Source organism: Hylobates moloch, unplaced genomic scaffold (genome assembly GCF_009828535.3).
Source record: "Hylobates moloch isolate HMO894 unplaced genomic scaffold, HMol_V3 SCAFFOLD_12, whole genome shotgun sequence".
NCBI lineage: Eukaryota > Metazoa > Chordata > Mammalia > Primates > Hylobatidae > Hylobates > Hylobates moloch.
Genome location: NW_026652287.1, coordinates 7215838 through 7229215, shown reverse-complemented (window position 1 = coordinate 7229215; position 13378 = coordinate 7215838). Strand labels below are relative to the sequence as shown.

General features: G+C 45.1%; 1 protein-coding gene and 1 pseudogene across 4 annotated transcripts in view; one reads left to right on the top strand and one right to left on the bottom strand.

The window, feature by feature from the left end:
- Positions 1 to 13378, top strand: part of TMEM132B (transmembrane protein 132B) — a 497414-nt gene that overhangs the window by 225795 nt on the left and 258241 nt on the right. The gene's annotated exons all lie outside the window — the stretch shown is intronic.
- On the bottom strand, positions 9826 to 11720 carry LOC116477703 (transmembrane protein 183A-like; annotated as a pseudogene).

Genomic DNA, 13378 nt, shown 5'->3' with positions numbered 1-13378 from the left:
TGTCTCCTGCCACAGTTGAAACGGTGAGGGTTTCTTAAGGGTTTCTCTGGGGGTTTCAGCCAAGTCTTCCTAATGCACGTTTCATTGCAGAGATCCCTCTGCCCCGCCGCCCCGCCCCCGACCCCGGCCCGCCCGCCCCGGCTTCTCTATCTTTCTTGCCTAAACTTATTTCTGCTTGGCAACCTTGTATGTTGATCAACTTGTATCCCTTGGTGCTCACTAGCTAATTGCAATTATGTGCTGTTAGAGGAAATAGATAGAAAAAAGACACCATTTGTGGCTCGAATGAGAAATGAGAAAGAGTGGATATTTCCAATGCTCCATACAGAAAAAAGCCCTCAATTTTGGTGGCTTCATGTTGCAGAAAAATGTTGAGAGTTAAATTTCATTTTGTAGCAGGGCTAGATTGCACAGCTGAAATCCATAAGATCAGATATAACATTTCCATCACTGAGCAGCTTAATAGAGCCCCTAATAGGATTTGCTGACCATAAGAACTGCAGACCAAGATACAGAAAGGTTTTATTTATTTGCCATCTGTATGTAAATTTTGCTATTATGGAAATTGTGTCAGAAATTGTACTGCAACTGGATAGCACACAATGTACTATAATATTTGAGCTCAGATACAAAAAACAGCCAACCCTTTCTGTGTGTGTATGCATATGAATAATCCAGCTCATTGTTGCTATCTATAAGAAACTCAATCTCAGACTCAGAATCTAACCTGTGATCAAGGTGGATGGACTCATTTGAATATGCAACAGTCTCTAAAGACTCAAGAGATGGAGGCTGAGTTTTCAAGGGAAAAGAAATGTCCATGCCTTGCCTTTTTATTAGCTGCTTTCAGGATCTAGTGCCAATATGTCCTTTTTTGGTGATTCTCCAGGTGACCGCAAAGAGATACATTTTGTTGCTAAAGGACAAATGTTTTTGGAGTTATGTATAACTCGTCATGGAGTGGAGGAACACCCGTCTTTGCTTTTCATCTTGAAGGAAAGGAAACCAACATGAAAAAGTTACATCAGGACTCAGATATGTGATGTCATCTATGTTATGTAATTAGTGAGTGTCCTGGATGGGCGAGCAAGTGGTTTATTCTGTGGCTGGTGGCTGCCGGCTCTCTTTGAGGTGCACACATCACACTCTGTCACACCCAGGTAGAAAGTTTGACTTACCACGGCTGCGTGTTTCCATAGTAACATGATGGAGGTTCAGAGAATGTGGTAAACGCACGTTGGTGACACCGGCACGTGAACTAAATCACCTTCTATGTTCCTGTGAATTCTTAATTTTGTTACTTCCCTTTCTCTCCAAAAGTTATCAGGTTCTGGAATGACTTTTGTCTTCAAGCCATCTTAGAGACCACCTAAAATCAGTCTGTACTCACACCTTGGGAACCGCCAGGGAAGGGGAAAAATGGTTTCAGGTGATAACTCAGATGACTGTAGGTATTCCGGTACCACATACTCTTGGTGCTGAGGTAGCACTGAATTACCTGGTGAGAGGTGGTTCCTCCTGCATCCTCTTTGTGTCCTGGTTAAGTCAAGGACGTGGTGTCTGTCTGAGGCTCCAGTCTCTTGCACCCCCTAACCTCTTGCTAATCTCCTTGTCTGATGGCTTGTGTTTGTTTTAAATGAGGGCCCACATCCCAGGCTGGGAGGCTTTGGCAGGCAGCAGTGTCTGGCTAGAATTCAATAACGTTGTTTTTTTCCATTGTACTTATTTTAGGGTTTTCTTCTCTTTATGGAAATTGATATTGCTTTTTTTTTTTTCCACTTCAAGTGCTGATATCCTCCCCAGATAGATTTGTGTAAGCCCAGTGAACAGACTTAAATAAAAATATTAAGTAATAATACAGATGGTACCCATGCTAAAGCAAAACAGAGTGACAGGGCACGGGATGCCTGAGGACTGGGAACGTTGGTTGACAGCAGGTGCCCCCTTAAGTGAGGCAGGAGACCAGCCCCGGTGGATGCTCATTTACACTCCTCCCGCCCAGCAGCTCCTCCAGTGGCCAGCTGCCTGGGCTTGGGGCTATTTAAACTCTTGCTGTCCTTGTTTCCTCATCTCGGAATGGGATAGCACCACTTCCCCACTTCCTGGAGGGATATGAGTCTAGAGGGAGTTTCCTGCAGGGGAGAAGCTCCCAGGTTGAGGGAGGGATACAAAGAGAGCAAGTTCATCCCCTGCCCCTTCCCCTTACGAGGGCTGAGGCCGCCCTATGAAGCCCACTGTCTAAGGGGGAGCTGAGTGTGCCAGGCAGGGACCCTAGGATTCTGTGGCCATAGCACAGACTTTGGCACCTGAACCAGTGCCCCCAGGCACATCGCAGTGATCTGAAAGCAGATCTATGTGAAATAAATGCCTGCTCCAGTGTGGGGAGCAGGGAAGAAAACTGAGTGGCTTTCCAGGTCATCCAGAACCCTCCCGAGGTTTCTCCAAGCATGCTCTGGGACCACTGGCAGTGGGATCCCTTAGAGGGACAGGACAGGCTGGTAAAATGCAGATCTCTTGGCCATATCCAGACCCACTCAGAGAGGCTAGCTGAGAGTGGGGCCAGCGGCCTGCATTTCTCCAGTGCTGTTGCTACGCAGGTCTGCAAGCTGCTGCCTGTGCACTGCCTCTGAGGCACAGAACACCTGTGCAGGTGGGTAGTGGGGAACATGTGGTTACTGAGGGCTGATTTACTTCAGTTGATGGGGAGCTGCTCTTAGGGGCATGAAATGGAGAGAGTTCCCAGAGCTGGGGTGAGAAAGTAGGGACTTATCCTGAAGGTCAAGGAGAAGCTGAACCAAGGAGAGACCCAGAGAAGAAGCCCACGTCAGAGGGCAGGGAACTTTGGGTTGTGGGCTGGACTGGGGAGAAGGTGGAGGCGAAGTAGAGGTTGGGTAGCAAGACCTTGAGAACAAAGAGTGAGGTTGGGTGGTTAGGTTCAGAATTCCTAACTCTTGGACACTTCTCATGCGTGTTCTGCGCCTCAGTACCCCCTGCTATAAAATGAGGGTAATGATGTCCCCTACTTGAGAGTGCTGTTGTGAGGAATACATGGGTTAATATGTGTTAATATGTGTAAGTAGCTCAGAACAGGGCCTGGATCAGGGATCTAAATATTATTGTTTTCCATGTTGTTATAATTTTTATTCCACTATATAGGTCTGATCTGTCTCATGGGACGTCTGAATATTTTCAAAGGATTCTCCTTGAGTTGGACAGATCCCTTAGAGAAGTGGAATGAACTGTTTTCGTTAAAGAGAATCTCTTTCTAGAGCCTGCAACTCTGGCTGCTTGCTATGGGTTCACTTAACAGCTATTCATGGAGCACCCACCCAGCTGGTGAGATTTAGGAGGCACCAAGGTGACTTGCATGGGGACCTTACTCACAAAATCTTAAGTTCTTTTGGGGATACAGTGCACACATACAGTCAGATGAGCTCATGTGAAGGGGGTTTCAAGAATGTTTTGAAAGGTAGGTATTTAGGGAGGCTGGACAAGGGGAAGTGTCACTTGATCTTGGCTGTTAGAAGTTGGTTAAATGAGGATATGGGAATGGGAGCGGAGAAGGCATTCTCACTCTGGTAGAGGCGGTGACACTGAGTATGGAGTGATGGGCTGCCCAGCTGGGAGGGATGCTGGTGTTGGGGTCAGGAGGTAGGTGAGACCTCTACGTTGAAATACCTGTGGATATGAGGTGGATCTCTTCCTTCAGCTTGTCACTAATTCCAGGAAACTGTGTGGTATCATGGAAAAAGCAGGAATAATAAATCCAGGAAGACTGGTTCAGATCCCTATTCTGCCATGGACCAGCTGTGAGCTGATATCAGTTGGAGTGCGTTTGACTGCACGTACCATCAAATCCAATGACAGTGATTCAATCAAGCAGGGCCTTAGTTTTCTCCCATAAGAAGAATTTAAAAGTAAATAGTCAAAGGTGGAGGTAGCTGTTCTCTGGGCCATCAAAGACTCAGGCTCCACCTGCTTCATCTTGAACCCATAGTTTTTATCTTCATGGCTGCTGCACCTCTAGGAATCATGTCTGGATTCCAAGAAGCAAGATGGCAGCAGGGCAAGGGAAATAGACATGCACAGCCGGACGTGGCCTTTGCTATAAGAAACACTTCGTTTTCCTAGAGCTCCCACCCAGAGCTACCCACTTGCATTTCATTGGCCAGAACTGTGCCATGGTCACTTCTAGCTGCAAGGGAGTCTTTGGAGGTGAATGTGTTTAAGTGGACATTTCTGTCCCCCCCTCAATCAAGGTTATAGGTCAATAAGGTGAAAGGGCAAGTTAACAGTGGCCAAAGGGCAGTGTGTGCTGCTGCTGGCTTTCATTGACTCTTTAATGTCTCTGAGCCTCATTTGCTCATATGTGGAGAATGATGCTAGAACTGCCTGTTATTGTTGTTGGAGGTTTGAGTGAGGTCTCGTGTGTACAGCCCCACCCCACTCAGTCCCCAGGATCTGGCGGACTCTCTACAAAGCACCCATCACTGCCTTGCCTGTCTTGGGAAGAATGCAGCAGGTTGAAATGTGGATCTGCCTACCAAGCCTTCTTTTTCAGGTTAAGGATCTCCCTATCAAGAATTTAATTGGAGCTTCCCTGCCTTTGGTAGGCAGAATAATAATGCTCCAAAGGTATCCAAGTCTTAATCACCAGAACCTGTGAATATGTTATGTTACATGGCAAGGGGGAATTGAGGTTGAAGATGGAATTTAGGCTTAATCAGCTGAGATAAGGAGGGTATCCTGGGTTATCCAGGTGGAACCAATGTAACCACAGGATCTTCAATGGGATGAAGGAAGCAGAAGTTCAGAATCAAAGAGAGAGAGCTGAATTCTACGGTGCTGGCTTTGAAGATGCAGGAAGGGGCCCCAAGCCAAGGATGCAGCCAGCTTCTAGAAGCTGGAAAAAGCAAAAACCAATCAACCAACAAACAACAGCAGATTCCAGGACAAACAAACAGAAAAGCCCCCAAAATAAAGACAAAAAATGGATATTCTCCTTGGCCCTCCTGAAGGATCACAGCCTTGCTAGCACCTTGATTTTAGCTCATCTTGGATTTTGAACTGTAGAATGATAAGACAATATGTTTATGCTACTAAGCTTGTGGTGGTTTGTTACACCAGCAATTGGAAATTTTAATAGAGTCCCCTGACCAGTTAATCCAGAAAGTAGACAGATGGCTTTGCCATTAAGCAGGGCCTATCATGAAAGAGAGGCAGATTGAAAATGCATTTGAGCACCAGAATATTACATGCCCTGTGGAGTAAATGCTCCCAGCTCCAGAGCTGAGATTTTCCATCATGAATGAAGCAAGGACATTTCCAAGTGCTGCCACTACAGGTAGAGGTGTGTGGAATTGAGAGCTTTGAGAGATGAGGGTTTTTCAGATCACAACATTACATTCAGGGAGGATCTGTGAACTTCTATTTTGCTCGTGTCTCTCTGATTCAGGATTTATCTTCAATTTGGAAAGGAGAGAATACTGTTGTGCAAGAAAGAAATGGAGCTGAGGATGGATGCATTCATTTCCTAGGGCTTTCATAGCAAATTACCACAAACCTGATGGCTTAAAATCATAGGGCTTTGTTCTGTCACAGTTTTGGAGATCAGAAGTCTGAAATCAAGGTATGGGCAGGGTAGGTTCCTTCTTCTGAGGTTCTGAGGGAGAATCTGTCCCGTGGTTCTCTCCTAGCTTCTGGTGGTGGCTGGCAATTCTTGGAGATCCTTGGCTTGTGGTCACATTAGTCCAGTCTCTGCCTCTGTCTTCACATTGTCTTTCCTCCTGTGTGTCTCTTATAAGTACACTGGCCATTCGATTTGGGACTCACTGTAACCCAGGATGATTTCATCTTGAGGTATTTACCTTGCTTACATGCACAAATAAGTTCATATTCACAGGTTCTGGATGGACATATCTTTTGGGGGCCATCATTCAACCCACTGCAATGAGCAAGATGAGTGCATCCTTCCAGCCTCAGATGAATCATCTCCCAGGGCACCGAGGAGTTTATGGATAGATTCCAAGCATGTCATTGGAGTGGGGCACATGATCCCAAGCACGTCATTGGAGTGGGGCATATGTTGGTGCTCGGTTATCACCATCAGATCCACTAGTTTCTCTTCCTTTTCCAAGGATGCTGTCCCTGCAGGCTATGGTTTCCAGTTACCCACAACTGGCTTCAGCTGATGGGAGGCACTGGTAGAAGACTGGAAGCAAGGGGAAGGCCGCCCTCCTACCCATGGTGTCCATGGTAGCAGCCACATTTCTCCTGCTTAATGAGTCCTCTGTGGTTCCATAGTCCTTTGTGTGATCCTGGTCCCTGGTTCTGAAAACATTACTTCCTTCTGTCCTTCTGGCTTAGGGGTGCTATCAGTTCCTGCTGCACTAATCTCAATTGGGCCTTCCAGATGCCCATGAATGCACACCCTCTTCCCTGGATTAATTTTCCTGTTTTAAATGCTCAGAGTTGCTCCTGTCCTGGTCAGATTCTTTTTTTTTGAGACAGAGTCTCGCTGTTGCCCAGGCTGGAGTGCAGTGGCGCGATCTCGGCTCACTGCAGGCTCCGCCCCCCAGGGTTCACGCCATTCTCCTGCCTCAGCCTCCCGAGTAGCTGGGACTACAGGTGCCCGCCACCTCGCCCAGCTAATTTTTTGTATTTTTAGTAGAGATGGGGTTTCACTGTGTTAGCCAGGATGGTCTCGATCTCCTGACCTCGTGATCTGTCCACCTCGGCCTCCCAAAGTGCTGGGATTACAGGCGTGAGCCACCGCGCCCGGCCATGTCCTGGTCAGATTCTTAATGATACAAGAGATACAGAGAGAGAAAGGAAGACACCAAATTTGTGTTAGCCTTGCTACGAAGCACATTATATGCGTAAAACCAGCCTTAGCCCCATTCCAGCTCTGTGGAGTTACAGGCACGGTGTGTTGAGCCCCTGTGGTTGAGACATTGGGGGTTTGATATTCCACACACCTTTCAACCTGCTGGGGGTCCAAGGCCCCACTCACCCATAGACAATCTCATGCTGTACAAGTGCACACAAGCTGTGCATGTAGACACAAAGCAGACTCCTGACCAGGACCTGGGGCCCAGGTAGTTAATCTGGGAGGTGACACCAGAAAGCAGAAGTGAGAGGATGGGGAGAGTGAGACCAAGGAGGAAGATGAAGGGTCCCTGGGATGTCATCCCACTGGGGTGCTCTCTTGGAACTGTGTACAAGGACCCTCAGAATTGTCCTTCGGGAAAATCGGGAGGCTAGCGAGTTTATCTATTGGCCTCCCTTCCCAGTTGGTTGAAGGTTGATCTGGGTCAGTAAGTTGGAGAAAACAGTGGAGAAGTCAAGACTGCCTTGGTGATAGCGCCTAGCTGTGGCACATGGAACTGTCCATTCCAGTGGTTCTGAAAATCAGGTGGGCTGAGGGGCAGCAGAGCAGTGCTTCACATGTGTCTACTACTGTGTGTGTGTGTGTGTGAATGTACATATGTGTATGCATATATGCGTGAGTGTATGCGCATGTATGTGTGTTCACGTAAATCAGAGACTGAATGGGGGCAGAGATGAGGGTCCCTCCTGCTGGTTGATCCACAGGTGATGTGCATCGGTTACTGGGGAAGATATTCTATGGATGCCAATGGGAAACGCGATTCTATGGGTGCCAGGTACACGTGCTGTTTGGTGCCAGCTGAAGTGGAAGCTTGGAGGTGGGGTCTGGTGTTTCTGATCAGATGTTCTCTGTGGAGGTCTTGCCAATTACTTTCCTTGGATCTTAGCCCATTTCTGGGCTTGGGTTTCTAGGCCTCTCCTTCCTATTCTACGAGATGCCCAACATCCTTTTTAGAAATCTTCTCATAAGCTGGCCAGAAAGGATTTCTGTTGTTTGCACACAAGGAACTCTAACTTACATTCTCCCTTGAGTGTTTGGCATTTTAGGTTACTATCACATGATTTTATGTCAAATATAAATAATTTCCATGGTGCACCCAGTATCTCCAGGCTCCTAAAACGCAGGCAAAAGTAGGATATGGGTCATCTTTTCTTCGCAGGTAAGTGTGATTTTTCAGTGCAGTCATAGTAGCATCTCTATTTTTCTAGTAGGGGTCATGCGGTTTTATCTTTTTCATTCCGAGAGATGGTCCTAGGATACAGAATGATGATTCTGAACAGGATGTTTGGTGTAAGAACACAAAGAAGGCATATTCTTACTGCCTTCTTAAGGAGCGGTGACAGGGGATGGTGGAAAGAGGAGAATTGTGGAGTTGGGTGTCTGAGCCTGGTTCTGACTCTTTATGACCTTGCTTGAGCCACTCCACTTCTCTGAGCCTCAGTCTCTTGATGACAGAACCATTAGACAAACTGAGATGTAAACAAGAAACAGAGGCCTTTGAAAAAGTTTTAAAAGTTTAAAAAGAGGCCTTTAAAAAGTTTAAAAGTCTGTGAAAGATGGGTGGTTTGATTGCTGTAATAATTTGATGCCAAGAAATTACATTAAACTCAGTTCAATAACATTGCTCTTGAAATGTGTTTTAGGGTTTAACCACTCATTGAATTATTCCAGATCAGTCTAACTTTGTAAAGGTTGTGAGTGTTTTGCTTCTTAAAAATCTGTTTTCTTTGCTTGAAAACTCTTTTTGTTAATGGCTTTCCATTGGTCACTCTGTGAATTGCTAGTGGTGGAGACATAGGAGACATAGACAGGTTAAGGTAGGGGCCGTGTGTTCCACAGAAGAGTGTTTTTTGACCACTGCTGATAGAGTTCTTTTTTAGCAGATTGATTCCTCCTCCAGATATGTTTTCTTTCCTTTCATCTGAGCTGTTGAGCAAACTCAACCTGGAGTGTGTTTCTCAGACTGTGGTACCAGCTGCTGTCATCTTAGCTGAATTGAACTGGACGGTGAGACGGCCTCTTGTTGTAGATAATTGCCTCTTTGATTTGTTGCTCAAAGACCCCCAGGGTGCAGCTGCAGGATTGGAGTAGAGTGTGAGGCTGACTGTGGAAGTCAGTGACAGCCCCAGTTATCTCTGAAGCTGGAGTTATTCGTGGACCACCTTCGTGATTTGTGCTCATAGCAACATACCACCCAAACTCTTTCCCCTTTACTATTTTAATTTTGATTGATACACATTTTTTGGGCAGTAAGTTTATCTTAAAAGAAAATTTTCTATCACTCACTAAGGTGGAAAATCAATCTCTTGATTTTCTAGTTTTATTTTTTCCTAGTACACATTAAAATAAATGCATAGCTATTACAGTAGTTGGTTTACTATATAAACTCATCTTACCTTGGCAACTTCTGACTTCAGGGACTGGGAAGTTGGCATTGTCTCTCTTCCGTCAAACCTCATTATTTCTTCCATGTGTATGCATCATCATTACTACTGTTCAATCCCTATCTTCTTTAAGTCAGTGTATATTTATTATTATTATTATTATTATACTTTAGGTTTTAGGGTACATGTGCACAATGTGCAGGTTTGTTACATATGTATCCATGTGCCATGTTGGTATGCTGCACCCATTAACTCGTCATTTAGCATTAGGTATATCTCCTAATGCTGTCCCTCCCCCCTTCCCCCACCCCACAACAGTCCCCAGAGTGTGATGTTCCCCTTCCTGTGTCCATGTGTTCTCATTGTTCAATTCCCACCTATGAGTGAGAACATGCGGTGTTTGGTTTTTGTGTCCTCACGATAGTTTACTGAGAATGATGGTTTCCAGTTTCATCCATGTCCCTACAAAGGACATGAACTCATCATTTTTTATGGCTGCATAGTATTCCATGGTGTATATGTGCCACATTTTCTTTTTTCTTTCTTTTTTTTTTTTTTAAGATTCTGAAAACCCTGTCACCTGCTTTATTTCTGGAGAAAGGTAAAGGGAGAAGGGAAAATATTCACTTGAATTTGAGGGGCAGCTAAACTGGAAGCAACAATTTCAGGCCTCTAAGTTTCCTCTGATCCATAAGGGAATGCTGAAACTTCCTTGTTTGGAGATTCAAAGAGTTTAATTTTTCCCTACAGCAAGATCAACAATTTTCACTCTGATAAAAGAATAAAGAACAAACTCAATGGCACCAAATGGGGTTTTAACACAGAAAACAGGGCCACTCCTTTTAAATGCAAATTTTTACATTAAAATATGTTTATAAATCATAGTAGTTGTTTTCCCTCTTGATTCAACATTTCTCCCTCCCCTAACAGGAGCCCTAGAACCTGAAGAGAATGTACATTACTAACCAGATATACAATCCAGCCACCCTGTCCAAACTGGAATCTGATTACTAATGGACTAGACTCGAGGCTGCCCCCAAGGGATGGGAAGCAGTAACTATGCTCTCAGGGAGAATGGGTACTGAGGATGCCACCAGTCAAAGAGCCGAACGCTGTGCACTGGGTCCAGGATGACTTGCACACCCTGTTCACTGCGCAGTTTCCGACCACCATGGACAGGGGAATCTTGGAACACCAGTCTCACTCGATGATGCCACATGTCCGTGCTCACATTGATAGTAAACAGAGTAAATATCATTCCCATGACAATCGGAATAAAGATGAAATTGAGGGTGGTGACCTGCAGTAGGCAGCAGTCCTGGTCTGGATTGGTATGAACATCTTCGTACTGAACGGGAGGCTGCAATCCTCCTGTACACTTGCTCTTTAACCTAGGGGACTGTTTTTTTGAACTTGAAGTTGAATTCCCACATTGGTTCCTGTCTGTTCCCAACAATCTTTCTGCACCAGAAAAGTAAGTATTTGGAATTCTTTAATATGCTGGGGGTGCTTTATGGAATGGCTGGATTCTTGAAGATTCGAGCAGCAAATGGCTCATACATATGGTACAGAGATCGGATCACACAAGCCCGGAGACAGCGCAGCTTCTCCATTGACTCTGGTCGCAGACGCAAAGGCAGGGAAGCATCCAGCGTGTAGTGCCTTCGGTACAACCTGGTCCAAAAGGCAGCAGTGCAAGTGACAGTCCAGGCATTCTTACAAATCAGGGAAAAATTCACAATGTCCTCAGTACGGATATAGGAGGCCAGCAATAGCCAAATATCCATGGGATACTCTTCTCCTCCAGCCCTGTCCAGTTCTTTGTGTCTCTTGCTTTTCTTTTTTCTGGAGACAGTTCTCTCATGAATGCTTTTCTCCTGGGCATGCATCTCATCACTGCTTTCGATGATGTCACAGGGCTCACCAGCCCCAGAAAGAGCTTCCTCTGTAGGAACCTGAGAGGCTTCCAAGCCACAAAGATTTTACTTCCTGCTGAACAGCGTTGGCTATGGCTTTCTTGACTCGTCCAGACCTCACGACCGCCGGATCCGAGTTGGCATAATCCGCCACGGTCACTCGGCCGGAGCAGGCATCGTGGGCCTGGAACTTGAGTCACTTTCCTCTCTTGGGCATGGCGACCATATCTGGGCGAGGCCTGCCTAGCGGGCCGGGCCCCAGGGCCATGTCTCCGGCCGGAGAGCTGGCCCCGGGAGCCGCAGGCCAGCTCCGCCCAGCTCTGCGGCCACCCCACACCGGAGCAGCCACATTTGCTTAATCCAGTCTATCGTTGTTGGACATTTGGGTTGGTTCCAAGTCTTTGCTATTGTGAATAGTGCCGCAATAAACATACGTGTGCATGTGTCTTTATAGCAGCATGATTTATAGTCCTTTGGGTATATACCCAGTAATGGGATGGCTGGGTCAAATGGTATTTCTAGTTCTGGATCCCCGAGGAATCGCCACACAAGTCAGTGCATATTTTTACAAAGGCAAGTTTACCTAAAACAGAAACTTTGTCTCTTCTTTTGAAAATGGAAAGCCAGCATCACTCATGATAAATAGATGGCAACTATAAATAATAAATATATACAAAGCTAGAGTTATTACATCCAAGCTAGATAGGTGAAGGCTCTAAAATGCCTTGACTTTGAGGCTTATTAGCTCTTTCTGTTAAAAGGGCAGATTTGCAAGTGTTAGAGAAGGTTGAAGACATTAACAACTGCAACTTTCTATTTGATTTAATCAAAAGGGTTGAAAAAGATTAGAAACTCTGTATTTCTTTGTTCCTTTTTTTTTTTTTAGATGGAGTCTCGCTCCATCACCCAGGCTGGAGTGCAGTGGTGTGACCTCAGTTCACTGCAACCTCTGCCTCCTGGGTTCAAGCGATTCTCCTGCCTCAGCTTCCCAAGTAGCTGGGATTACAGGCGTGCGCCACCATGTCTGGCTAATTTTTGTATTTTTAGTAGAAACGGGGTTTCACCATGTTGGTCAGGCTGGTCTCAAACTCCTGACCTCAGGGTGATCGCCTCGGCCTCCTCAAGTGCTGGGATTACAGGCGTGAGCCACCGCGCCCGGCTGAAACTCTCTGTATTTCTTTTATTCAATATTATTTAATGTTATATCCTTGTCATACCACCTAAAGTTTTCTCATGTACCCTTAGGGTATCTGTCCCATATTTTGAAAACACTTATTTCTATCAGTTAAATTTTTGTTTCTATGTTTTAAAATTTATTTTTTATTTAAAAATGTTTATTAAAAGTCATATGTATTTATGGGGTACAATGTGATGTTTTGCTATATGTTTAAAACATGGAATGATTAATTCAGATTAATAAATCCATCACCTCACATACTTATTTTCTGTGGTAAGAATATTTAAAATATACTTTTAGCAATTTTGAAGCATATAATGCATTATTATTTATTATAGCCATCATCCTGTGCAGTAGATCACTAAAACTTATTCCTCTAGTGAAACTGAACGTTTCTTCCTTGTTTTTTTGAGATGGAGTCTTACTCTGTCGCCCAGGCTGGAGTGCGGTGGCATGATCTTGGCTCACTGCAACCTCTGCCTCCAGAGTTCAAGCAATTCTCCTGCTACAACCTCCCAAGTAGCTGGGATTACAGGAGCGTGCTACCATGTCCAGATAATTTTGTGTGTTTTTAGTAGAGATGGGGTTTCACCATGTTTGCCAGGCTGGTCTTGAACTCCTGACCTCAGATGATCCACCTGCCTCGGCCTCCCAAAGTACAGGGATTACAAGCATGAGCCACCATGCCCAGCCAGTTTCTACCCTTTGATCAACACCTCTCCTTTCCCCATCCTCTCAGCTCCCCCAGACCCTGATAACCATCATTCTACTCCCTGCTTCTATGAATTCAACTTTGTACAATTCCACATATAAGTGAGATCATGCTGCATTTGCCTCCATGTGCCTTATTTTACTTAAAAAATTTAATGCTGGGCATTTAAAACAAGTTCCCAACACTTTAAAATTAGGCAAGATTGTTTTCTTTTGCTCTCACAGCAAAAAAAGATTAAAAAACTAGGCAAGATGAAAGTTTGGTTTTTTAGTTTATTCCTGTTTCTCTTGATAATATTTG